At 40.5% G+C, this 24,588-nt stretch overlaps 1 protein-coding gene and 1 long non-coding RNA gene across 5 annotated transcripts in view; one reads left to right on the top strand and one right to left on the bottom strand.

Annotated features, from left to right (window-relative positions):
- The window catches only part of LOC117958594 (RNA binding protein fox-1 homolog 3-like), a 407,104-nt gene that overhangs the window by 366,347 nt on the left and 16,169 nt on the right, over window positions 1-24,588 (bottom strand). The window contains exon 1 of one of the 4 annotated variants that reach the window (XM_034895076.1): window positions 18,529-18,763. The exons of the other annotated variants lie outside the window; for them this stretch is intronic. The gene's annotated coding sequence lies outside the window, so the exon portion shown is untranslated. Of the gene's footprint in view, window positions 1-18,528; window positions 18,764-24,588 lie in introns of those variants that run through there. 4 annotated transcript variants of the gene reach the window in all.
- LOC117958597 lies at window positions 17,192-24,200 on the top strand. The gene is made up of 3 exons (XR_004659759.1): window positions 17,192-17,303; window positions 18,648-18,663; window positions 24,191-24,200. It is a non-coding gene; the product is annotated as an uncharacterized LOC117958597 (long non-coding RNA).

Genomic DNA, 24,588 nt, shown 5'->3' with positions numbered 1-24,588 from the left:
CCACCCAGATCAGCTGGTATCCTGTCTATAATGGAGTGAAATGGAAATTTGTAAGTGACCCCAAACTTTTGACCGGTATATATATACACACACACACACAAACACAAACTATATATGAAAAGAAACTTTTCTGCCAAAAATGTTTTGCTCTGGTCAGGGGCTACTTGGCTTAAAAAAAAGCAAAGTTTGAGAAACACAAGTATATTGAATCTAGGGCGAAGGTTATGGTTTAGAGAGAAAGAGGGAGGGAAAGAAATATGATTGAAAAAAATCAAGTAAACATAAACATAGAAATTATAGACGTTAGGTTAGAGCTCCCGTCAGTGCCTCTGACCAAGACACTGCCACAAAGAACTGGAGCGTTGTGCTGTGAGTGCCCTCTGCTCCTAGTTCATAGGAGGGGTTGAATGTGGAGGAAACATTTTTGTATTCAATGTATGGGAGCACTGAGAAATTACAACGAAGGAATTGTATCTTCTCCTTTTTAGCAAAACAAACTTGAATTTAGCAGTTGATTGGAAAGTCGGTTCAACAGTTTGTAGAACTGGGTTGTCACCCTACAAGAGAGGGTTGCCTACTGTCCAGACTCAGACTTACTTCTGCAGTGCTAATTCCATCCTGTCTGCACAGTAGGTCTGTAGTCCTAGTTGTGCTGCTTTGTTGTGTTATGTTAGTGTAGTAAACACATGTGGGTATAGCATGCTATCCTGCCAGCAATGTCATGTCAATATTGTACATTTGAAACGTCAACTTCCAAAATGTTTGTGAATGAGTTCTCATCCAACATTACCTGCTGGTCATGGGTTTAAATTTCCTAACAGGAAATGATAGTGAGAGCTTCTAAATTGGTTAGAGGGAACTTGGAATGTACCATTTTGAGCAGAGTACAGATGGGCGTTTCCGTTGTTTAAGGGAAACGTCTTTTTTAAGTACCCCCAAACTCCATATATTGTTAACAATCCTGTCAGGATAGTTAGGATAATGATTAGAAATAGTTTTTACTTAGACATTGCATTTTATTGTCTTAATTGATTTTGGATTAACTTTGGTTTGTCTGTAGTAGGAGGTTCCTGTTTAAAAGCAAGGGGTAGGAACTCCTCAAGGAGCGTTACTGATATTTAACTTTTGTTTCACAGGCAAACAGATTGGACAGAGAGTCGCTGGTCTGAAAAGAGGAAAAAAAAAAAAAATGTGGTCACAATCCCACAGACGATAAAATGAATGCCGTAGGCTTCGACGGGGACCAGTGAACTCTATCAGAAGCACTTTTCCGGTGATGGCTGAGCATTTCTGCGCAGTTTCAAACTGAGCTTGACGACGTAGATGTGACGTGCCAACCTGTCTGAAAGTTGTAAGTCTTCTGGTAGCTGTGCCAAGAGAAATCTGTTCATGGATAAATGTTACTTACAATCCATAAAAACATTGCTGAAATGTTTTTATTCTGATGCTTTTCATAGACTATGGGCTTCTTCCTTGACTTTAAGGTAGTTAAGCCTCTAAGCACCCCTCCCCCACCGCCTTAATTGCCTGCAGACTTCTCCTGCCAATATGATAATTTGTCTATTGTGCGACAGAAAGTTGTGTGGTTATGACAAAATCTTTTAATGCTTCAGATGTTAAGTTACTTGTTGTCAAAGTGATGCCAAAATGAATGGGAGTCAATGAAATGCTAACGGCAGGTGATGGCTTATTAGCATCAAAAAGGCTCAATAGCAAGTACGCTTTGCGGAGGCTCGCTTACCCCCTTGCACAATCCTCCTCCACAAGCTGCATCCAATCCTCCTAAGTGGGCTCCTCCTCCCGCTCCTCCCTTACTCGTTTTTTTTCCATGGATCGAAAAGAAAACAATCCCTGAACTATCTTTCATGCTCAAGAACTGCTGCTATCACTACCTCAGGAGTTGTTCATTCGTAGTTTGTTTAGTAAAGGTGCAGACCGGCTGGAAGCTTGCCCAATAGAAATGGACCTGGCTTAACTTTTAATTCATGAGATGTGGATCTCTTTACTAGTTTGTGTTTTTTCCTGTTGGTCTGTAGTTCCCTCACCAAAATCAGCCTGAACTGTTTTTTGCGCTTAAGTAAACTTATATTACATTGTTATATTACATAAAACATACACCGGGTGAAGATTACTGTGTGTTCCATTTCCAACACTCGGCCAGTCCTTAAAAAGATGCTGCTTTTTTATGCTTTTACTCTTCACTATCAATAGCTTGAGCAAATCCAGTCTCCCTAAGAGTACAGGATGTTCAGAACGTGTTCTCCAACTTGTAATGCATTTCATTTACCCCATTGGTTAGAATTCCTTAGGTCTGATAAAAGGTAGTAATTGTTGGCCTTTCTGATTTAATATGACAGTGATCTTTCCTCACCATTAACCAATAAGTTGAAGTTAACTTTCAGAAACTATCAAGCTATTGGAGTTTCCATGCACAAATCGTAAAAATAAGCAACTAAAAACCATAGTCAATAAATTTAACCCAGGCAGTTACAGAATTATGAGCAGTCTCTTTGGATTTAGTGAGAGCTTTACTGTGTTTACTGTAAACTTTGATCAACAGTGGTCTGCTGATGCAAAAAATGTGTCTTTTATACTTTGGGTCCAAAGATGAGCTTTATTGATGTGCTCCAGACCTTATCCCTCCAGTCTGACTGTCCTGTCTCTAGATGCACGAGATATGAATAGATCCACTCCTTTTAATAATCTGGGTATTTTAAGCGATTAACCTCAGTTATGCTTTACCCCCGGAGCACACCATTTGCTTACCACTGAAACAAAATCCTGTATGAAGGTAAAGAACTCACAAGGGTGATCATGGGCAGTGGTGAGGTGATTCAGATACTGATCATGGGCAGTGGTGAGGTGATTCAGATACTGATCATGGGCAGTGGTGAGGTGATTCAGATACTGATCATAGGCAGTGGTGAGGTGATTCAGATACTGATCATGGGCAGTGGTGAGGTGATTCAGATGCTGTGGTGAGGTGATTCAGATACTGATCATGGGCAGTGGTGAGGTGATTCAGATACTGATCATGGGCATTGGTGAGTCGGCACGGTTGCCTATAAAAACAGATCTAAAGCCATAAAGTACTGTGCAGAGGTGACCTTTATTTGAAGAGCTGCTGTGTGACATGCTGTGAATTAGACAGCATCAACGCTCCAGAAATGTATGCCTTTGCGCGGGCTTGACCTCTAAGTCAACAGTATGTCGAGAACAACTGAAACGATCATAAGGAAAACAAGGCAGTGCACACACAGCAATAAATGTATGACGATGCACGGTCACTGAAAAAAAAAAAATCCTCTGGTGGCTATCTGCTGGCGAGCCACTGTGACCACTGTCACTGGTTACAAGGTGAGCCACCTACGTGCACCCGAGCGACTTATTGATGTGATCGAGTTGGGATTTTTGCTTATCACCACAATATCAAGTCACCTTGTTCTTCTATTTTTTTTGTACTAATCAGAAGTCAACAACGGTGCTATCTAACCCTGATATGGAGCCAATTATATCCTTGTCTCAATCTTTGGAGCTGTGGAGCGCATTCTAATGTGTAGTCAATTCAACCTTTACCTCCTCTAGGTCTTGTGTCCTGCATGGCGTGGGTTTGCTGAAGTAAAGGTTTGGCCACTATTGATAACGTGATCAGAGGAATCTGCTGCGGATCAAGTAGATAAAGTCAGATGATGACAATGTAATCATAGAGGCAGTTTCACAGGTGCACTGGTGGAATGTACATTTACTCCAGTACTGTACTTAAGTTTAAATTTGAGGTACCTGCTTGACGCTAATCTTTTCTTTTCATGCTACTTCACTACATTCCGGGGGGAAATCTTGTATTTTTTACTTTTGTGTTACTTTACAAATTAAGATTTTTGACCAGAAAACACAGTTTATACAATCCAATGTTTTATTATACATTAATATAAAATATATATTATGTATTATGAGCTGAAATGATTGGATGATAAATACTTAATGGAGAAAAGGTTTTTCTACATTGAGTAATTTTACTTTCATTAATTTAAGTGCATTTACTTGATAATATATTTACATACCTTTACTTTAAGTAACATTTTCAGTGCAGAACTTTACAGTGTGGTATTTTTACTTTTACTTAAGTAAGAGGATCTGAATACTTCTTCCAACACTGCACAGGTGTACACCGACAGAGTTTGTACCATGAGCCTCTGTTTTATCACAGGGTTGAAGGAGAGGGTGAAGCTGTTGACACACAGAGGTACGGCTAAGCCACTTCACATCCCAATCGATCACAGGTTCACTCTACTACAAGTGGCATTCACCTTATAAAAGTAACATTTTGCTGCCCCGACTTTTCTGGGTACCAGACACTGGACTGGGCTTTGGTCCAGCCATAGCTGCAGGTACAGCACTACGCAGCGCTTCTGTCCTCCTTTTGTTCCTCACTCAAGACTCAGTCTGTCTGAGAATGCTTCTAGCTCAGTGCATGGCTACTGCAAAGGCAGGAAACAGATGGCTGGCTATTTCTGGATGGTACTACAGAGTGTCCAACTCAAATAAAGTGTTCTTTCACAGGATTTTAATGCCTGCTTAGGGAACTCCATTATGCCTTGGACCAAGAACTTGCAAATGGCCTGTGACAATGAGATTATAAAAAAAAAAATAAAATAAAATCAGGTATTTGACGTTATAAATGTCTCCCTCTTTACTTTCTTTAACTCCAGCTAATCCCCTCTCTGGAGGAGGCCTATTAACCAGGACCAACACTCTGCCCCTCCTGATGAGGCTGAGGACGGGCCTCCTCCATTTCCTTGTCTGATCTACGTCACTCAAATGGTCACATAATTATTGTGTGTCTTCACAGCTTACATAGCCGATATTAGCTGCATTGTGAGCCAACATTAATTACATGAGCGAGTGGAGTGAGTTAATAAGGCTGTTTTAAACACTTGTGAGGCTGCACCTCCATGGACCGTTACCATGAAGTCATGTTTACCGATATGACACGAATGAACAGGCTGTTTATGTTCTCGGATGTAAATAAAATCATGGCACAATGATAAGCTCATCCATGACATGCCATCTGGCAGGCGCTGACAGTTTGAAATTACATTAATCCTTATCTATTCATTATGAAATGTGTGGGTATAGGTGTAGCAATGCCTTATCGGAGGTATAGGGCTTCAGCTGAATTTGAATTGATTTCTATTTATCTGGAATCCATTGCAAATTCCCCTCATGGCCGGCAATGCGGGAGGCAGCAACTGCTGCTCGCAGGTCAAGTCAGATTCATCTCTGGCTATCTGATCAGCCCATCCCAGAGCTGTGCTGTGCTGTGAGTGAGAAATAGCACATTTTAGATTATAGCACTCGCTATAAAAGCCTTCCGCTGTAGTGAGAGTCTTTCAATAGTTTGGAACAGAGCATTCATTTCATTTTCATCTCTGGGCGCTCTTTTTTAAAAGGCTATCCCACAAGGTCCTATCACTAGGAGGTTCAAGGGCAAAATAAATCAGCGATGACACGTCCCATCGTTGTTATGTAGGGCACAGAGGTCTCCTGTCTGCAGCAAGGGCTCAGGTTGAGAGATCCCCTTTGTGTCTGAAGCGGGATCACATCAACAGCCTGACTCATTACATTAATAGCAGTGCCACAGCAACATGAATAATGCCATTCCTTCTGTGGAGGGGTTACAAACCAGTCTCACAGTGGAGAAAGCATCAGACTATTATTAACCATAAATCCATAAATGACACACTGCCCATATAGGGGGACAGGTATATTTAGAGCTGTACTTGGTTGAATTCATTTACAGTGGATACAAGATGAAATGAGAAAAACCCATTGTTTAGATTTTAATGAAAAGTAATAATGGAAAGTACCAGATAAAAGAAAACGAAAAAAAGAATGTGCAAGGACTTCCAGGCAGATGCACACCATGTAGGTGCAACATCCTGGATTTCAAACCGCCCCAGGAAACTTGCCACATGTATTTTCCTAGTGTTATCAAATAAAGCAAAAATGACAAATATATAATCTTCAAAAAACAACAACATCTAAGCTAAAAATGCATCGTAGCTCGATGCCCTTTATTGTTATGTTGCAGGACTGCTTGTGGCAGCTCTACCGGATCAGCAGAACTTGGAAAAATTCTTCAAAAGCTGGATCTCCTTTAACCTTCCACACCTCTTGAACACCTTCCCCACCTACCCTAGCACCAGGGGATCCGTCACAAATCAAGGATGGGAAGGTCAATAAAAGCAAACCATGCCAGACTCTCTGACTGACACATCAAAAGTTCCCCTAGCAGTGCTCAACACTCTGCCTTCCTTCCCTTCTGACCAATTTAGCGGAGTCCGAGGGGAGCCCCCCCCACCCCCCAATCCATGCCTCGGAAAGTGTGCTTAATCAACCTCTGATTAAGTGGGAGCACGCCAAGGGTGTCCGGCAACATCTTCACTGCACCCATCCACTCCTCAAGTCAAACATAACACACAGAAACAGGATTTATTTGTCTTCACAGCCTCCACTGCCAAATTACAAAGCAAACATTTAGTTCCTTCTAATTTCTCTCTCTCTCTCTCTCGTTGTTATGTGTGTCCCCCAGGTGTCTGGGAATGAATTAAACATCAGTATGTTGGTAGGATGGGCACATCTTCTCCTGAAAGGATTGAATGCAGAGCGTTGTTTGAGAGGAGAGTGGCAGTGGAGGTGACAGTGGAGGCTTTGCTCAGCACGAGGACGTGGAACCATCAGGGAACCACTTTCACCTCTAACATCTGATCACCTTCATGAATAGTCATTTGTTTTCTTCCATAAGTCTCCCCAAGTAATTGGTGTTTACCAAACTTCCACCATATGTGGAATTTGTGTATGTTTTTCAGGCCGGTATTTGTGAGCGCGTATGCCTGTGCGCGTGTGCGTGTGTGTGTGTGGGTAGGTGGGTATGACAGGGAGTAAAAACAGCTATAAATTTGTTGCAGGAGGCTTTGTTACACTTCTTGGATTTACCTTACTGGTATTCCTTAAGGCATGTCTACAATGTCCATATGACCCAGAAATGTAGCCAGACCTAGCTGCCTCGTTTACCTCAATCCACAGATATCTTAGCGACATTGGTCTGTAGTACCAACTACCTCCAAATAAACATTTTATTATCTTACTTTACTTTTAGATTTAATTTCTACAACACAAAAGAGAGACAGGGGCTCAAGATGCAGCACTTTAACAATACAAACGCATGTCAAAATGGACGCATGTGTTTTTACCATAAGGAGAGGAAGGTAGTCATCTATGTGTCTGGCAGCATGATGACAAAAATCTATTGGTCCAATTTTATGAAACTTAATGGAAGGGTGTAGCATGGACCATGTAAGAATTTATTACATTTTGGAGCTGTTCCGAATCTTAGCATGGATACAAAAATGATTTTTCACTTCTGTTACAGTTGCGAGATAGCATTCATTCATGTGGTATCGCAATAATCGGAAAAAAGTGTCATGTAGGAAAGTCAGCTGTGAGATAGGGCATGCCTTGGCGGAGGTCTGCACTCTCTGAGTGCGCTTCTACTATTTTCTGAGTTAGTCGTGACCAATGTATTCATCCTGTCAATGTTGGTAGCGTTTGCTAAGAGTGATTGAAGAAATATGACAATTTTAAAGTTGTTATTTCTGTGAGTGGACAAACACTAACCTTTAAGTTACTGCGGCATTGTTCTGTAACAAGAAGCACAAGAAGATGACCATCCTCCTTCTAAATCATGCCTACAAAGCTCTGACTGGTTAGTCTTAGTGGTCAATGAGCACAACACCAGACTCATGCTGCCTTCAAATGGACCTTGTGAGCTTGAGGTTACGTGCATGATATGCTTAGCGTTTAAGTGGTTATGTCATGAAACCACCGCTGCTTTGCAACAACTGTAACAGACTCTACCTAAGGCTAACAATTTAGCAAGCTAGCGAGTAGGAATCCCAATGCAGAAAATCCAAGGGTATAATGACAGAGGAAAAGATGAGGATATTTTCCTCAGACATCAAATTAGCAAGGTAAACTTCTAAGATTAAAATTTACCAAAAAAAAAGGTTTTATTCCAACAAAAAAAGATTAACTTTCAGGACCTCTGCCATTTCTAAAAACAAAAAAGTCAGCAAACACCTCACAACTCGTGAACTCCGAGCTTTCAGAAGATTTACACTTACGACGTTGTGAATACCCAATTAGTGGGGGGTTCATCTGGACTTTTCTTGTAAACAAAGTAATAACAACATCTGAAGGAAGCATTATTGAAATCACAGGTACCCAGCTTTACAACAAACTCCAGATCCAGAACTCATTATAAAGATATCTGTCACCTAAAGAAAAACAAAGAAGATCTTTCTGCTTCATAAGGTAGCATTATATTCTTATGGATGTCATAAGTGGCTAACACAGTGAGAGGATCTCATGTGGATGTCAGTGGAGACTGGGTGTTTGCGTAATTAGCAACCAGGTTGTCCTTTAACAATATTTTGTCCTCAACACGGTGCTGCCATTGTGTTAAAACTCAACATCTGACAAGTGGATCATTTGCATAAAATAGCGTGTGCCACTAAAAAACGTGTGTGAAACAAAGACAGACTAAACAAATATGCAATATTCAAAGAAACAGTGTAACCCCCAACAATAGCTGTCGTGAGGATGTAAATACTGCAGATTTTCTCACATCATGTACGTGTCTGAGTATTAGCTAAGAAAAGCAATGCTTATGAATTAAAGTAGGCGAGGAACGGCAGCTTAAATGAAGGGGTTAGGTTTTTCTTTTTAGAGAAATGTATAACCTGCTGTGCAGTACTCATTCAAAAAGGCACGTGACTGTCCTCCAGATCTTCCCATGATGCATCCTCTTGGAAGTAAGGCTGCACTGTTAATCGCAATATTGTCAAAATCACAAAATCCAAATCGCAGGGTGGGGTGCAATATCAAAGGCAAAATATGTGTCAAATCATAATGAATGAAGTGTTGTGGTACTGCAGAGACGTCCCAGCCTACAAATCCTATCCTACAGACTAAATCCTTGCATAAAGCACACAATCAGTGAAAATGAGAATGATGAAAAAATTATCATTCCCCTCCAATATCGTGAATCATATGGCAATATCAGTCAAAATAATCGCAATTTGATATTTTCCTCATATCGTGCAGACCTACTTGGAAGAACATGGTGCGGTAAACTAATTCATGGTCTGTTTGCTAGGCAGAATTGATCAATGTACAGCGTTTAGACCAAAATTTGGCATCTGCTGTCATCGCTAGAAAAATTACATTTCAATTAACATGAGCTTTCATGTAGATTTATTCATATGCTTGTTGGCAGGCACAGAGTGGTGTGCTTTTGTTAAGAGAAGCTGTGCTGCACAACTGCAGCTTTGATTTCATTAGTTTTCTTTCAGTCTAGTATAATCGGGCATGAGCATGACGAGTTTAAAATCCCGCAAGCAAGTTATGAATCATTTCAAGGTGAAATATCTGATTTTCTTTTCTCCCTAAGTTGATTATCCAGGAAGGAGAAATGAGTCTCATATTTCAAGGCAGAGTTCAGTGAACTGTGGTCATGTGATTAATACCCTTGTCTGAGACTTAGCCAAAAAGCTAATGCCTGGCTTTTTGGTTATACAATAACAAGGGATTTGTGTTATGCATACGGTCAAAATAAGAAAAAAAAGTCAAAGGTTTATTTTAAGAGCGAGAACAGACTCGGTAGGAGAATGGGTTAAAAAGGAAACATCTATCTCCTCAGCCCAACTCCTCTGTTAAATTTCTCCGCTATTTCAGAGGGACTTAAAACAACAAGGTACTGTGCTCATCCATGGCAACACCCACATACAACACCACAGTCGAGGTTGTGTAATCTCTTTTGCATGACGTGTAACAGAAGACTCCTCCATTTTCAGCACTAAGCAACAGAGAACATGTCCGTTGATATTGGATATTGGGTACTGACCTGCAGAAATGGATGACAAACTGATCCTTAAGATGCTTCGCTGTTGAAGTTATTAAAACTTGGTGTACAGCATTTGATGTCACAGCATAGTGACAGACAAAAAGTGCTAAAAACAAACAAAAGCAATGAGATGAGATCAATCAGTTGCAGTCTGTACACGCCCACACAGTCAGAGGAAGAGTCTAATTAGCCCAACAAGTGAAAACACCTGTGGATGGCTAGGTGAGAGCATGAAAGGGTTAGTTCACCCAAATCATTTTGTGGGCATTGTGCGCTTTTTAATGATATGACAGCTCAGACATGAAAGGGGCAAGAGAGGTACATTACACGGAGGAAACAGTCACTGGTCAGACTCGAACCCTGGACCTTCTGCGTTGATGAATAAACCTCTAAATATACTATATATATATATATATATATATATATATATATATATATATATATATATATATATATAGCCCTGCTATAAAGTATACTGTGCATGCAATGATGTTATATGCTGCACAGTGACGTGCAGGGTTGTCCTGGATATAAACACAAAATGAACAGTAGTAGCCACCACACACAACCAAACAAACAAAGGTAAAGGTCTGTTATGCAATCTAAAGTTAAGAGATAGAATCCATATTGTGTTTAAGGTTTAGCTTTATTATCCTACATAACAAGGTTGTATAATGAAATGTTCCCTCCATGCTATACACAAAGAAAATATATAGTAGGGCTGTCTGAAGACACTCAACTATCATAATCACACTTTTAAACTTATGAGATGTGCTTTAAAGTTTCTTGTGAAGAAGTCATAAGTATTACAAAGCATTAAAAAATGACTTATCGTCTAACGCAATCTCAGTCGACTTAGACCAAAACAAATGATTAGCTGACCAAAAGGAGGCAGCCCTAATAAATCGGACGAACAAGGTTTCTTCAAAATTCCCTACCCACTGAGCTAAGAGCCACTGCAGCAGAGAATTCTGTTACCACCCGATGCAATGGGTGACGTGATGGCATTTAGTACTGAGATCCCCAACAAACTTCAAATTCAGTCTCTTTTTGTTTTTAACAGAATAAATAGTCCCCTTCCAAAAACTGTTCAAACTGCTATACTGTTCATTAAGGGTCTCATATTATTCAGAAGGACTAGGACATTGCTTCTGGAAAAACACAGTGCTGCTGAGTTTTCTAAATGTCAATAATCACTCCTTTGAGTGGAGAAAATTTAATTTAATTAAGTTCTTAACTGGTAAAAAGAAAAGTAAAACGAAAACCTATTGGCTCAGCTGGGGTGAATTCCGTATTTTTGTGTTATGGGTAAACTGACCCTTCGGTAGCTCTATGTGATCCACAGATATGACTTCACTTCAGAGGATTTCATTGCCTTGGTCCAGTTAACAGCATGCTTCAACCCTTTTATAGTCTTGGTGGGTGGTAAAAAAAGAATGAATGAAAGCATTATTTAACCGCGACTTGGGGGGGTTTTAGAGCTTCCCTGTTTCACAGGTAACAGTCTGTCTTCAGAACACCCCCCCCGTTTTCCTGTTTTACAAAAATAGATAACGGGAAAAGTTGAATGCAAAGTTTGTAAGCAACAGTTTGCATATCGCAGCTGGACTACAAAGATGGCGTATCACCTAAAAACGGTAAGCTAACCTGTCTGTGTTAGGTCGCCCTGTCTGTTTTGAGTAGGCTATATGAACATATCAGAATTGGCATATCTCATAGTCTAATAATCGTTTCGTAACTACCGGCGCACCTACCTGCTCCAGACGCAAAAATAATATCACGAAAGGAATTGTCAACTTTATTGCTCAGGATATGAGGCCCATTGTTGTTGTGGAGGGCTGAGGTTTTAAGATCTTGTTAATATACAGCGCCAGCACGAGTAAGAGTAAAAGCTTTAAACTAATAGTCTCACCGTGTCTCCGTGTCTCCGTGCGGGGACACAGAGCGCTGATGCAGCGCTGTCAGAGCCGACTGACAAGTGTCATTTTTGTGCAGAATAATTAGGTCAAAAACAATTTAATATACTGCAAATAGCCTACAAAGACAAGTACTGCGGGACAGTACAGTTATTTAATCTTGCATTTTTTTTTCGCCCCTGCGCACCCACCCACTCGATTTTTTGTCGAAAATTTCACAACTTCAGTCGACCAAGATATTCTTTGGTTAATTACTGCCCTAATGCAATGTTAAACAAAAGTTGTGAGGGAAGACATCCCCTCCCACATCTGCTCAGCCCACATTATTTTTCAATCCTTCCTTCTCTGCCTTCTATCAATTTTTTTTTGTTATTTGCATGTCAAGTCAAAAGGAGGTTGTCACAGGAGCCAGCTTGCTTGTCTCACACACATGATTGAGGTAGCTGCAATTTCTAACGTACCAGCCAGAGCGACAGGCCTCACTTATCTCCGGCTAGCTCTGCCAATGCCCTTTCACTCTAGCCAATGAGGATAAAAGTTGCGGGTTAGGTTACTTTGTCAAAAGCAGAGGAACCATTACAAATCTACACTATCCATCCTTCTGTAGGGCATGGAGCTATTCCCCTGGCGCAAAGCTGCTGCAGACCTGCCTCTCCTCAAAGCTGTCTGTCTTTTACTCTCACACCCGGGTAGCTCACAGGGGGGTTGTTATCACAAAGGGCCAATTTGTTATCCTGGTTTCACTCCATCACAGTAGCCATTATTTGGGACTTTTATCTATCAAGCAAAAGCTGTTAATGTGAACAAGAAAGTGTGTACTCTGTCATTATGCCACCGGGGCTACTGACTTCACCTTATCCTGAGTCAAGCTGACTGAACCGGAGGCAATTACTCCAGCAAGAGAAGATGACAACTACTGTACGCTGATGTGAACTACCTTGAACTTTTAAGTTGCGCCCTGGTTGAAACACCACGTCTGATCCTTATGTTAATATTTTGTGTACTAATTGCACTGCAGAACAAAGCTCCTGATGGAGCAGGCCCTTCCACTGTAGGCGGATCCTCCTATTAGCAGTACAGGGCTGACTACGTGCTCTAACACCAGCACCTAGGCCCAGGAACACTGACTGCCAGATAATGCATCCACACCTGCAGGACGGAGCATATTTCATAAACCTGAGTGCAAAGCTGTGATTTATCACTTTCACTTATTACTTGAGACACTTGGAATGATCGATTGGTTTATCCTCCAAGTTGAAGCTATGTATATATATCATATAGGAAAAAAGGAGGGCCAAAGTCAATTACCTGCCGAGGTACATAGGTAGGAGGATATTTCCTGAGTCAAACTCCATGCGACAGTCTCGTGTCCTTTGTGTCTCCATCATGCACTGTGACTTAAGCGTCATTATCAGACGGACTGCTGCTCCATCTATGCAAATGCACTCCATTATTTCTCCTGCACGTACGAATAGATTTTTTTTTTTTTAGGAACAGTATAGTCGGTTCAGTGGAAAAGAGAGCCAAGCCCTGTGCGACTCTATGCTGATTTATGATGTTTTCTCTTTGATACAAGAGAGGGAAAATGTCATGGAGGTGTTACAGACATTAACATGAGACACTGTTACAGGTATCATCTAGAGATTGAAGAATTCAATGTATTACGGTGAAAGAAATGAACAAATGAAATGCCACTGCCATTTACAATTAGGAGCTTGAAGCATTTTTTCCCCCACATCAACCTGTGAAACATCTATTTGGCTTCCTGACATCTGATCCAGAAAGGCTTGACATCCACAAACTCATTCTCAGTCCGGTCCGATCACTTGTCACACACTCCGTGTGGGCTGCAGGCCCCCTCTACCCTCATCACAAGTCATCATTACACCACAAGCTGTCAAATTAAAACTTTTAAATTGTGTGAATGCCTCCTCGGAACTTTCCCTTTTCCCAGCAACATATTGCAGAGATAATTGAGGATATTAGCAGCCAGACTGTTACCAAGAGATGAAAGGCAAGGGGGAGCGGTGACAGCTCCTCTCGCTCATGGCGGTAACGAGGGACTGTCAAAAGTCTCTCCGTGTTTATCTCGGATCATCTAGGGGGATTTAAAACCCTTACCTTCACAATTCCATTCTTTATGGCGCGTCCTTTATCCACAGTGATTTAGGAGGCTCAAGCCCTGCGCCGCGTGATGAATGAGCCTTCTTCACAAGGTGTCAGGGCCAGGCAGTGGTGGGCGGCGGTGACTCTCCCCACTCTCCCTCCCGCTTCATTTTTCTTTGACTTTCTTTTTCTCTTATGTCTTCCCCTCATTTCATACCCAAATTAGACTAATTAGATGTTGAGACACCAGGTGGATTTACACATAAGTTATTCTGCACAGGGCAGTATGGGAAAATTGTATATATGATAGTTTGGTGACATTTAGTCTTTTGATTTTAAGGGGAAATTCAGACTTTGTTTTTATATGGGCTACACATTGTTATATATACACACACACACACACACACACACACACACACACACACACACACACACACACACACACACACACACACACACACACACACACACACACACACACACACACACACACACACACACACACACACACACACACACACACACACACACACACACACACACACACACACACACACACACACACACACACACACACACACACACACACACACACACACACTAACATATAACCATTTCAGGTTCAAGGAAAAAGCTATGGTTACTTGAAAATGAGTTACAAACAATACAATTACAACTAGCTTTCCATCAAAATGAACCCACTGCTACTGTACAGTGAAATGGGGGCATGACGTTTGAAAGACGTGGGCAAGAAGGGGTCAGACAAAGAGGTGCTATTTAGATGCATTATGGGAAGTGAAGGATCCAATGTTTTGGACGAAAAGTCAGGATATCTCTGCTGCATCCATTGTGACTGCTGTGTTTTTTTCTTTTGGGAGTTCCCCAACATTATGGAAGAGCGATATTAAACTGCTAAGGTATCCAATGCTAATACACATGTGGAGGGTTGTATACTTTTACCAAGACAAAAACCTGGCAAAGTAGTTTTTATCTTCGTCTGCACCCAATAGTGACTTGGCTTGTGAATGGGCCCGAAAAATGAAAAAGTCCTTTCTGTAGTTCAAAGAAGTCTTTTTGGTACGTTTTAGGCATGTCTGCAAAATGTAGTAGCCAAGCTTTGCTAAATGACCGATGACTTGTATTTCGTAGTAGCTACCTTGTAGTACTTTTTAATTTATCAAGAAACACCACTATTATTGAGGTCCTATCTAGATGGTAATTCTAGATTTGCAAAAACCCAGGAAAAACCCTCGGCCTGCAACAGTATTGCCAGTATAAACTATTACTGTATGTATACAGTTGATGCAAAAATCCCAAATATGAGTGATAATTAAATACACTGCATCGTGCATTTAAAAATCCAATGTACAAATCAGAGCTTGTGTAAAACTATACTTTAAAGAATCTAACTTCATTTCATTAAATCACCACTAAGATGCACATCTCAGAAAGGAAAGAAAACTGAGCCTCCAGCAATCACAAACTATTACAAGAGTCAGGCACTCAACTCTGTATTGACGATGTTTCAAACATTTTATGCAACTTTTCTGCCAGAATCTTGCCTATAAAAATAGTTTTAAATATAAATAAAATATGCCTCCGGGTTTGCCCCACACAGTGTGAACAATGACTACGGCAAACCTTTAAACAGAATTTTTTTTTTGAAACGAGTTGGATTGCATTTGCATTTCCAGTTCATACATTTTAATTTGTTTTAGGGCAGCTGTCAGGCTGATTGTAGAAATTGTGTCACAGATTGAGATAATGCGGAATGCTAGGGAGAGATCTTATTGAAGCCTTTCCCATTGGGGGAATAAAAAATGCCTCCCTGACACAGAAAGTGAAGTGTCATTTTTATTGACATTGTTATGCTGACAACATGTTAAGATTTGTTTTAAGAGTTTGGAAATCAAGCCTGCCAGATCCTTTGGGAGTGTGTACGTGACTCTGCATAAACATCACTTAATTAGCATTCAAGGGCGAAAGTAGATTCTCGCTGACAAGTCATGGCTCAATCATTTTAAAAACAGCAGGTTCTTTGTGTTTGTGCTGCTGTGAGTTTGGAAGGTTAGTCCATTAAGCAGAGTTCAGCTATGTAAGAACAAAGAATATAATACAAAACAAACATAATAAAACACACTGCAGCGTAGCAAGGAGAAGGATCACTTCAAGGTTACTTTAGTTCCACATTTTCAAATCAGTACTACTGTACATTCCTGCAGCTCAGGATTAGTTTGCCTTATCTAAATTTCTTTTACTTTAAACTTTCAGTTTCAGCTCAATTTGGAGAAGAATGGCAACAAGAAACCATTCCAGCATGTCCTAGCACCTTTTGAAGGCTAATTATTTCACATAATCTGGTAAACATCCCTTATTAAACCAGTGCTTCTCTTTTGTTGACTGCTCTGACCACAGAACAGTAGCTTTACTGAACCATGATGTTAAAGTGTGTGGGCTAGCTGCTTTTTGCTAACTCTGGTATTGCTGACTATGTTTTGGGTATGTCTCACTTTGAACAGTTTTCTGGGTCCATGACATGGCTTTTACAAAACACAAACAAACCTTTCTATTGTATATACTGTATGATAAAAGCAGATTGTCCTCATCCAGAAAACAACCCTATAGGTGTTTGTGCAAGCAGCTTATAGCAACTCATTTTATATATTTCTTTTCAGGTGGCGAACCCTAGTGCCCGTAGTAATTATGGCAGAAGCAAACGCAAAATGAGGTGAGAAAGTATACCACAAAGCTTGTGTAAGGAGGCATCTATGAGAGGTATTAGTAAGTTTCCGCTGCCTTAACTTAAGTATTTCTGTTTAAAATGGCCCTATCATGCTATACATCCATGGTATGACAACGTTTCAGAGAACGCTTATTTACTGCAGAAAGAGGATACCAAACATTTTGATCTGATAACAAGTAATACCAGAGAAGGTTAGTGCTGATAATTATCCTTGTCATTAATACATACTTTGAACGCTGATATGGTTTAATACACCTAGAATCACATAGGATAACAATTCAAAAGTGGATGACATTACAGGCTGCTTTTGGCACAGCCTGTCACATTAGGCGATTTCAGCCATTTTTCACTCTGTATGCAGCCTGAAAACTGTCTGCCTTTCTGAAGAGTAACAAAATGTGTTTGACCTCTCCTTCCTTTCTCTTTGGTTGCAGATCTGTGTGCTTTTCTCCTGATTAAAGGAAGGGTTGGATACTTTGTACCATTATACACTTTGCTTTAATATATTGTTTGAAATAGCCTTTGCACCCCGACAGCAATAAATAACTTATGGGCTCTGAAAAAGGATCTGCATGTCTGTGTGAGGAGATGCTACTTTCAAATCTTGCAAGCTTTTCAACATTACCAGCCCTGCCTTTAACTCAGACAACATTTTCTCTCTCATTGTTAGGGGCTGATGGCTGGTGAGTATGACATGTAATCTCTCTTTTGACTGTAGGTGGTGACAGTGCTGTAGCATAGGGTCACAATTTAGCAGCAAATGGAAGAAGACAAATCTGTATTTTGGGCAAAACTCAGCGAGGTTCGACTGCATTATTTCCAATCAGCAAGTATTGATCTTCTTGTCAAAATCGATATCTGATACTAAAATGACAGACAATATGTAATACAGGTTGGATACTGATGGTATTAATCCAGTCATCATTGCTCTCTCATCTTCCGTTGCTCAAGTACATAAGTCAGTTATATATCATGCTACAGTTTGGTGAAGTATGAGGAGGCCAATGGTATGTTTCTTTCCAGTGGAGGCCTGTCATTACATGTTTTTCTGAAGTCATGGAAACCAACTAATTAACTTTAAATTCATTTTTTTGTGTTAGTTCTTAAAGGTGCAATATGTAATACTGTCAGCTAGTGTTTAAAATAGTTACTGCAGTACAAATTCAAAATACTTGAGAGTCGTCTCCCCGCCCCTTGCTCCCAGACTTAAAGTTCACGTTGGTTGCCAGGCTGAGACCGCAGCATTCACAACAATGTTGCTAGCCACTTGTCTCACGTACATTACTCCCCAGCACAGCGTAGTAGCTAATGTTAGATGCTAGCTATATTGACAGTCATGAAAGCCCGTGCTCATGCGGAGCTATATTACCAACTAACAGACACACTTCCTCGGCTTAGAATTACAGTAGGAACCGCAAAAAATTCCACCCGAGTGAAACAATCCCTAATCACACTGTTAACTCACAGTCCTGTCTTCCCAATTTACAGCCCCCACAGTTGGCTTAAAATGACTCACCGCTGTCTGCTACGGCCGTTGAACACGCTGCACGTTCTAAGCAGCAGTGGCCCGCTTGCCTGGTCGACCTGTAACGTTAGCAGTTAGCAGGGTTAGCATGGCGGTGTTAGCTAGGACCAGTCGGGATCACTTTACTGGCAGTCTCAATTGTTTTTGCGAGTATGTAAACAACTCAGGTACTATAGCTATATATTTCAATGTGAGTACACAAATGTTGAAATTACATAACATGCCCGTCCCTAATAGCCGTGATAAATTAACCTGAAGCTAATGCTTAGCTTACCTGTTCAGGAGGAAATATGTCAACTCGGCGTCCTTTCGGGCTCCAAACTGTCTCAATCTTTCAAATACATCTCCAATATTTATCCGGGTGTGTTACGTCTCCAGTCACGCAACTGTTAGAAACATGCCGTTTTCTGTAGGTCGGGTAGACTCTATCTCCGTGATGCCGTTCGTTCACACAGCTGTAGCGCGGTGGCTTTACGTTTTTACAGGTAGATCTGGCAACCCGGCCTGGTTGTACAACTGGGCAGTTGACAACAACACACAGGCCGACACACAAACACAAATTCCGTCACGAAATGGAAATTACTAAAGGTGAAAATACTGGCATGTAGCATTGTTGTCAGAAAAGATAGTATTTCAACTTTGCATGTTTCCTTAATATCTAATGAACTTTGGGGTCATTTTTGGATTTATTACAGTAAATATATTACATATTGGATTGTTGAATATGTTGTTATCTAAATACATTTGTATAAGGGACTGTTTGTTTTTATTTAAGGGGCTACCGGAGGAGTTAAGGGATCTTTAGTCAAAATAGACTAGACCCTCACTTTGCCAGCAATGCATTTTTCTAAGACCCTCCAAAATAATTGGGCTAAGAGGCATGACCCTCCCCAACAATTTATTGATGCCTTTCATTTTTATTTATTGATTCTGAAAAGCTCGGGGACGGCACCAGCCGGGAGACAGGCATGAGACAGGATGGCCTGAGACGGGAAGTCTCCAGGCAGCATCCATAGCCGACTCGGCTGAGACTGAGAGCTACATGGGAAAATATGCACCAAACATGCCACTTTGAAATGTTGTTGTTTTCATTAATACAAAAGTTGGGTGACCCCCCCGCCCCCAGACTAAAAAACGTTGGGTGACCCTCCCCTCAACAAAGAATAAAAATACATTACCCTCCCCTATTTCTTTCCTGTGGTCCATTCTGTAAATGACGAATGGTCCCTAACTTGTTTGTTCTAGTTTCAGTTTTTATTTAAAATAATATGCATAACATGAACTGACCACAAAATACATGACCCCCACTTTGCATAGCAGGAAAACCTACTGCACTATAGTACTAAAATATGCTTAAAACATGCCACTACACCACAGTAACATGACATAATGTTACATTACATGACTATGAGATAAATAAATAAAGTATGCTATGCTTGGTTTTGTTTTGTTTTTCTGACACTTCTGTCTTCCTGTCTAATGTCCGTCATTCTCCTCCATCCAGAGGGAGACATATGAGTCTCCCCGTCAATCCATCTCCCTCCTTTACGATTTGTCTTGCTGAGTGTCAATGTCACATGTTAGGGCATTAGCTGTGAAGACATCAGTGGATGAGGTCAGCGCTGACATTGTGCCTCTATTAAATCAGTGAAAGTGTGAGAACAAGCCTCACTGTCACATTGGGTCCAAGCACGCTCATAGCCAAGGGAACGTTTTATCCTCTGTGTTTAGACGCTATCAGATGGGTGTGACGACCAGGCTTTTGCTGAAGCTCGCCTCCACACCTGGTTTCACCACAAAGCCGACAGCAGCCATATGTCGCTCAGCTCCCATCACAAAAATGGAAATAAGCAACCCAACCTCACTGTGATCCCTCTAACCTTCAGCTGCTTTTTTTTCCTTGAGTATTTCAAAGCCAAACCAGCCAGCAGATGGTTAAAGTGACAACAGTCTGGTATCTGGCATATAAATTGCTCTCCAAAACAGTAAACACACTCAGTAGGACATTATGGTTTAAACTGGGATAACGATGAAAGGAATTAGTGTTATATTAAAATATATGGAAAGAATCCATTTACAAAAAATCAACCGAATGAGCAATGACTATTGCACAGCCATCTGCCCTAGAGTTGTTAGGTTGGTGCTAAGTTCCTGTCTAAATAAGTCGTGCTTAAATGCAAGTTGTCCTTTCTCTGTACAATAATCATGCCTTTAGTGCTACCGGGTGTTGCAAGTGCATTAAGATAAAAGCGCTAAAACAGTGTTTGTGCTGCATCCCAAATGGAGGCTGCTAAGTGAAGTAGCATGCTGTTATAGGAGTCGAGGGATGATGGTAGCATGAGTGCTTTTCTGATTGGTAACACTTCACACTGCAGGGGTTTGCACTGATGCCACAGCATAATTTTGTCATATATCTTTTTCTCTTACTTTTTTTTTCTTCTACATCTCTGAACGTATACTGAGATAATTTATCACATTTGCTCATTTAGCCCATATTTTGGACGCCAGCCACATCACTAGTCATAATGTGATTTTACAATTTCAGGCTTCTGTTGATTTAATTTTTTCAGACAAATGACTTTGAAGACTGTGAATAAAAGACTTTTTTAGTGGGGAGCTGATGGCACAGGGGAGCAGGATAACTTGTGATGAAGAAATTCACAGTCAGAATGTGCCGATGCGCTCTCGATACAAAGAAACTGTATCAAAATAGGGAGGAATATAAAAGCCCCATCAGAGTATTTAAGGGGGGTTGGTGCCGAAACTACTGTTCCCATAATCCAGTAAGTCACACCCTCAGCTGGAGAGAATGCTGAGAAAGACTATCAGCTCTACACTCTAATTCACCTTCCATAGACTTTTTTTTTTACTGAGAAGCTTAAAATGGATTAAGCTCATAGGCCCTGAGATGAAAAATAACAGAAAGGTGCATTTCACCATATAGCCATCAATCTGCTCCATGTTAAATGACAGAGCTGATCACCTTGAGAGCTTGTTTTTTGGCTACACTGAAAGATAAACACCACTCTATGAAACTGAAGCTGAGGGATGATAGAGGCAGATGGCGAGAGTCCTGGTTGCATGCCTGTTGCAGATTGAAACCGAGGACCATCCCGTTGCCTAACTATGAACCTGCCGTGAATGTGTCACCCAGGCGAAGGTCCTTAACGCACCAAGGAGACTGCTCAAGCAGCGAGGTCTTAAAACTCCAGGCGGGCCCCCACGACCGCTCTCTGACGATTCTGAAAACATTCTTATAAAACTGTGAGGGGATGAGGAAAATAAATTTGTTGTGATGTTTACGAGTCTGCACGGTTGAGGGCATTGGAGCAATGCATAATGTCATCCTACAACAGGGGATGGGAAAGGGGACCTTGGCCCTTACTCTTTCACACAAATGCATACATGCACCGAGCCCGATAATGAGAATCCACCTCACCAAATCTTTCAATTCAAGGACTTGCTTAGATTGACTGTAATGCCTAAGTAATCAGCCTGTTCTGACCCACCTTGTCCTCTGCCAGGATTTATAGCACCCAATTACTGATCTCTATTACCCAGTGTGCCAAGGGGAGGGAAATCAGACGAGTGGACAGACGGCCAGCGCTCTGTCTGCCGGTCTGGGTGACCAGATGATGAGAAGGTGGCCTCCTCTCCTCCCTGCTTTCCGCCCATCTTTCATATTGCATTACATGGCCCGAGACTGGCAGAACACTTTTAATATTCTCTCAGGTGTTGAAACAGTTTTGTAGGTTCGGGGGATATGTTGCTGAATGTAATTTGTTTTAGTTTCTCATATCTAGAAATATGTTTGGCGTTGTTCAACTAATGAACCAACAGTTTTAATGAGAAGCAATAAAGGTATTACCAGCACAGTCTCTCCCTCAAGGAATTTGCAGTCTTACGATCACAAAAATACGATTGCAGCCAATACCTGCAATATTGTCAAAATGTTCTAAGGAATTATCGAGCTGAAAAAATTCTTTACAGTTCTTTAGTCCCTGCAGTCTTTCACGTAATAATAATCAAAGTCAGAACTACTTTAACAAGCCAAAGTCAAATAAAATACACTCTATAAATTTCAACAAACCAACATCCTTGTAACTATAGTGAAGGACTTTCCCCCTAGAACTTAGCCCCAGGCTCTTTACCCCTCCCAATACGCACCTTTGATTTACTGTTTTCAGAATTAGGAAACAGAAAAAGCTCTAAACTAATACCTTTGGGTTATGAAGCATCTTAGCACCACTACAAGGCATATTAAGATGTACAAGTTTGCCATTATATGCTCTAATTGGGGAAAAAATGTAAAAGTGAAAGAAACTAATTAATTTTCCTGTCTAGCTGCATGTCCTAGCACTGATGGCAATGCACACAAACAGGTCCCATTTACTTACAGTACTACAACAAAGAAAACTAAAATGGTGGCACATTTGATCACAGTTGTTAAAGGACAATGAACATTTACCCACTTTCAGCTGGAATAAACAACACATTAAAAAAACAAATATCCTATGCCAGATCCTTGAGGAACTCCATAATGATTTTGCCTGCATTGTCATTTCCTACAGAAATTCTATAAATTATAAAGATGTACTTTGATGTATTTTTTTGTGATTGTGCTCTACCAGAACAAATTCATATTTATTAAGCACCAACTATTACAAGAGTGACTCAGATCAATGACTGTATTCATTAATTAATTGTATCATTATTATCACACCCTGTCAACATTAACACTATTATTTGTTAAACAGAATACAGGATCAGATATGCTCCTACATAGCAAGCATGCACACATCACACCGGTAAAAGAATGGGATTGTACGCTCCTCATTGATTAGTCCTCAGCTGAATTATGTGAAACAACTACAAGCACTTGCATGGACGTGTATAACCCATCTGTTGTTTCCTCTTGGTCTTTTATTCACAAGGGGAGAAGCATTGTTGATCCTTTTTTGACGAGCTTGTCTACGTGTTTATAGTTCACAATGAAAGTGGCAAAAAGCTGCCTTCCTGACAACAAGTGAAAAATGAACTCTGACACTCACAATGAGAAAGTGACTCACAGAGAGAAACAGCTGCTCCGACAAGAGCCTCAGTTTGTTACAAAGTCTCATACATTTTCTTCTGGGCAGAAGTTTCAGGTTGGATGAGTGATTTTTTTAACAGCACAGTGGATCAGTGCTTAATAATGTGGCCTTGCAGCATAAGAAAGTCCTGAGTTTGTCCAGGGTAAACCCCTCCCCTGAATCAGTGCATGCTGGGATAGGCTCTATATGTAACAGGATATAATTAAAGTGTTCTAACAGTATTTGTGTGTAACCAAATAGATTTTTTAATGCTTTGACATTTCTTTTATTTATAACATCAAAGCCCACAATAAGTCCTGTAAATAAAACAACATTTGATTGGAATGCATGGCAAGAGTGTGCATGCTTATTTTGAAATATTCAAGTTGAGATCATGGATCATTTATTGAGGGCATTTGAGGCCAATTTGCAAGGTTTTTAAGTAATGAAAAACACTTTTCGGACATGAAAGGGTTGTGTATTTTTCAGCTATTTGGAAGAAAAAAAGCAGCTCCCAGAGGTAATTTATTGGAGCATAGTTCAGATACTAAAACAAAACAAAATATTCTAAATATTTTGAAAATCTCTCTTTTTGAGTAACTTCAGAATTATTTCCACGTACATTGTGATGTATCAAAATTTTGTTTTCCTTCATCTCAGTGCAATATACGGAGTCAGGGCCATGTCATATTGTTTTCTTTTAAAGTGGTTTACTCTAAGGGCCGACCTGAAGCGTTAATTATTAATTCACAAAATAGGTTGGAAGGAGGGACGGCTTTGTAACCGGTCTGAAGAAGTAAAAGTGGAATATTTTGTGCTTTGCATAGCATGCTTTTGAGCTGCTAAAAAATCATCTAGCTATAGGTAACAGTGTGGATCAGGTAATGTAAATCAGCACCGAAGCTTTGCCCTCCTATTCATCGGCTCTGGTTGTGTTCAGAAAACTTCAGATAAAGTCACTGAAGCACAATGACTAACACACGTATCACTGTTAGTGTCTAAGGTATGTCTAAGGCAACAAGATATTACATAACCTAGACTTGAACTCGCTGACATCTCACATCCTTAACACAGAATCTAGTACAGGCTGTCTCTTTTTACCCACAGGCAGCGTTTATACTGCACATGTAAGATTTGTTGTTGTCTTTTCTTTATTTTCAGTTATTTATCAGTGCTGAAGTCAGTACTAAAGTATTGAAAAAAAGTTTAGATAGGAAATATTACAAGATGTCCAGTAATCGTGTTACCCAAATGAGGATAGC

This window comes from Etheostoma cragini, chromosome 15, assembly GCF_013103735.1.
Source record: "Etheostoma cragini isolate CJK2018 chromosome 15, CSU_Ecrag_1.0, whole genome shotgun sequence".
NCBI lineage: Eukaryota > Metazoa > Chordata > Actinopteri > Perciformes > Percidae > Etheostoma > Etheostoma cragini.
The sequence above is the reverse complement of the archived record's forward strand: the minus strand, read 5'-3'. Positions and strand labels throughout refer to the sequence as shown.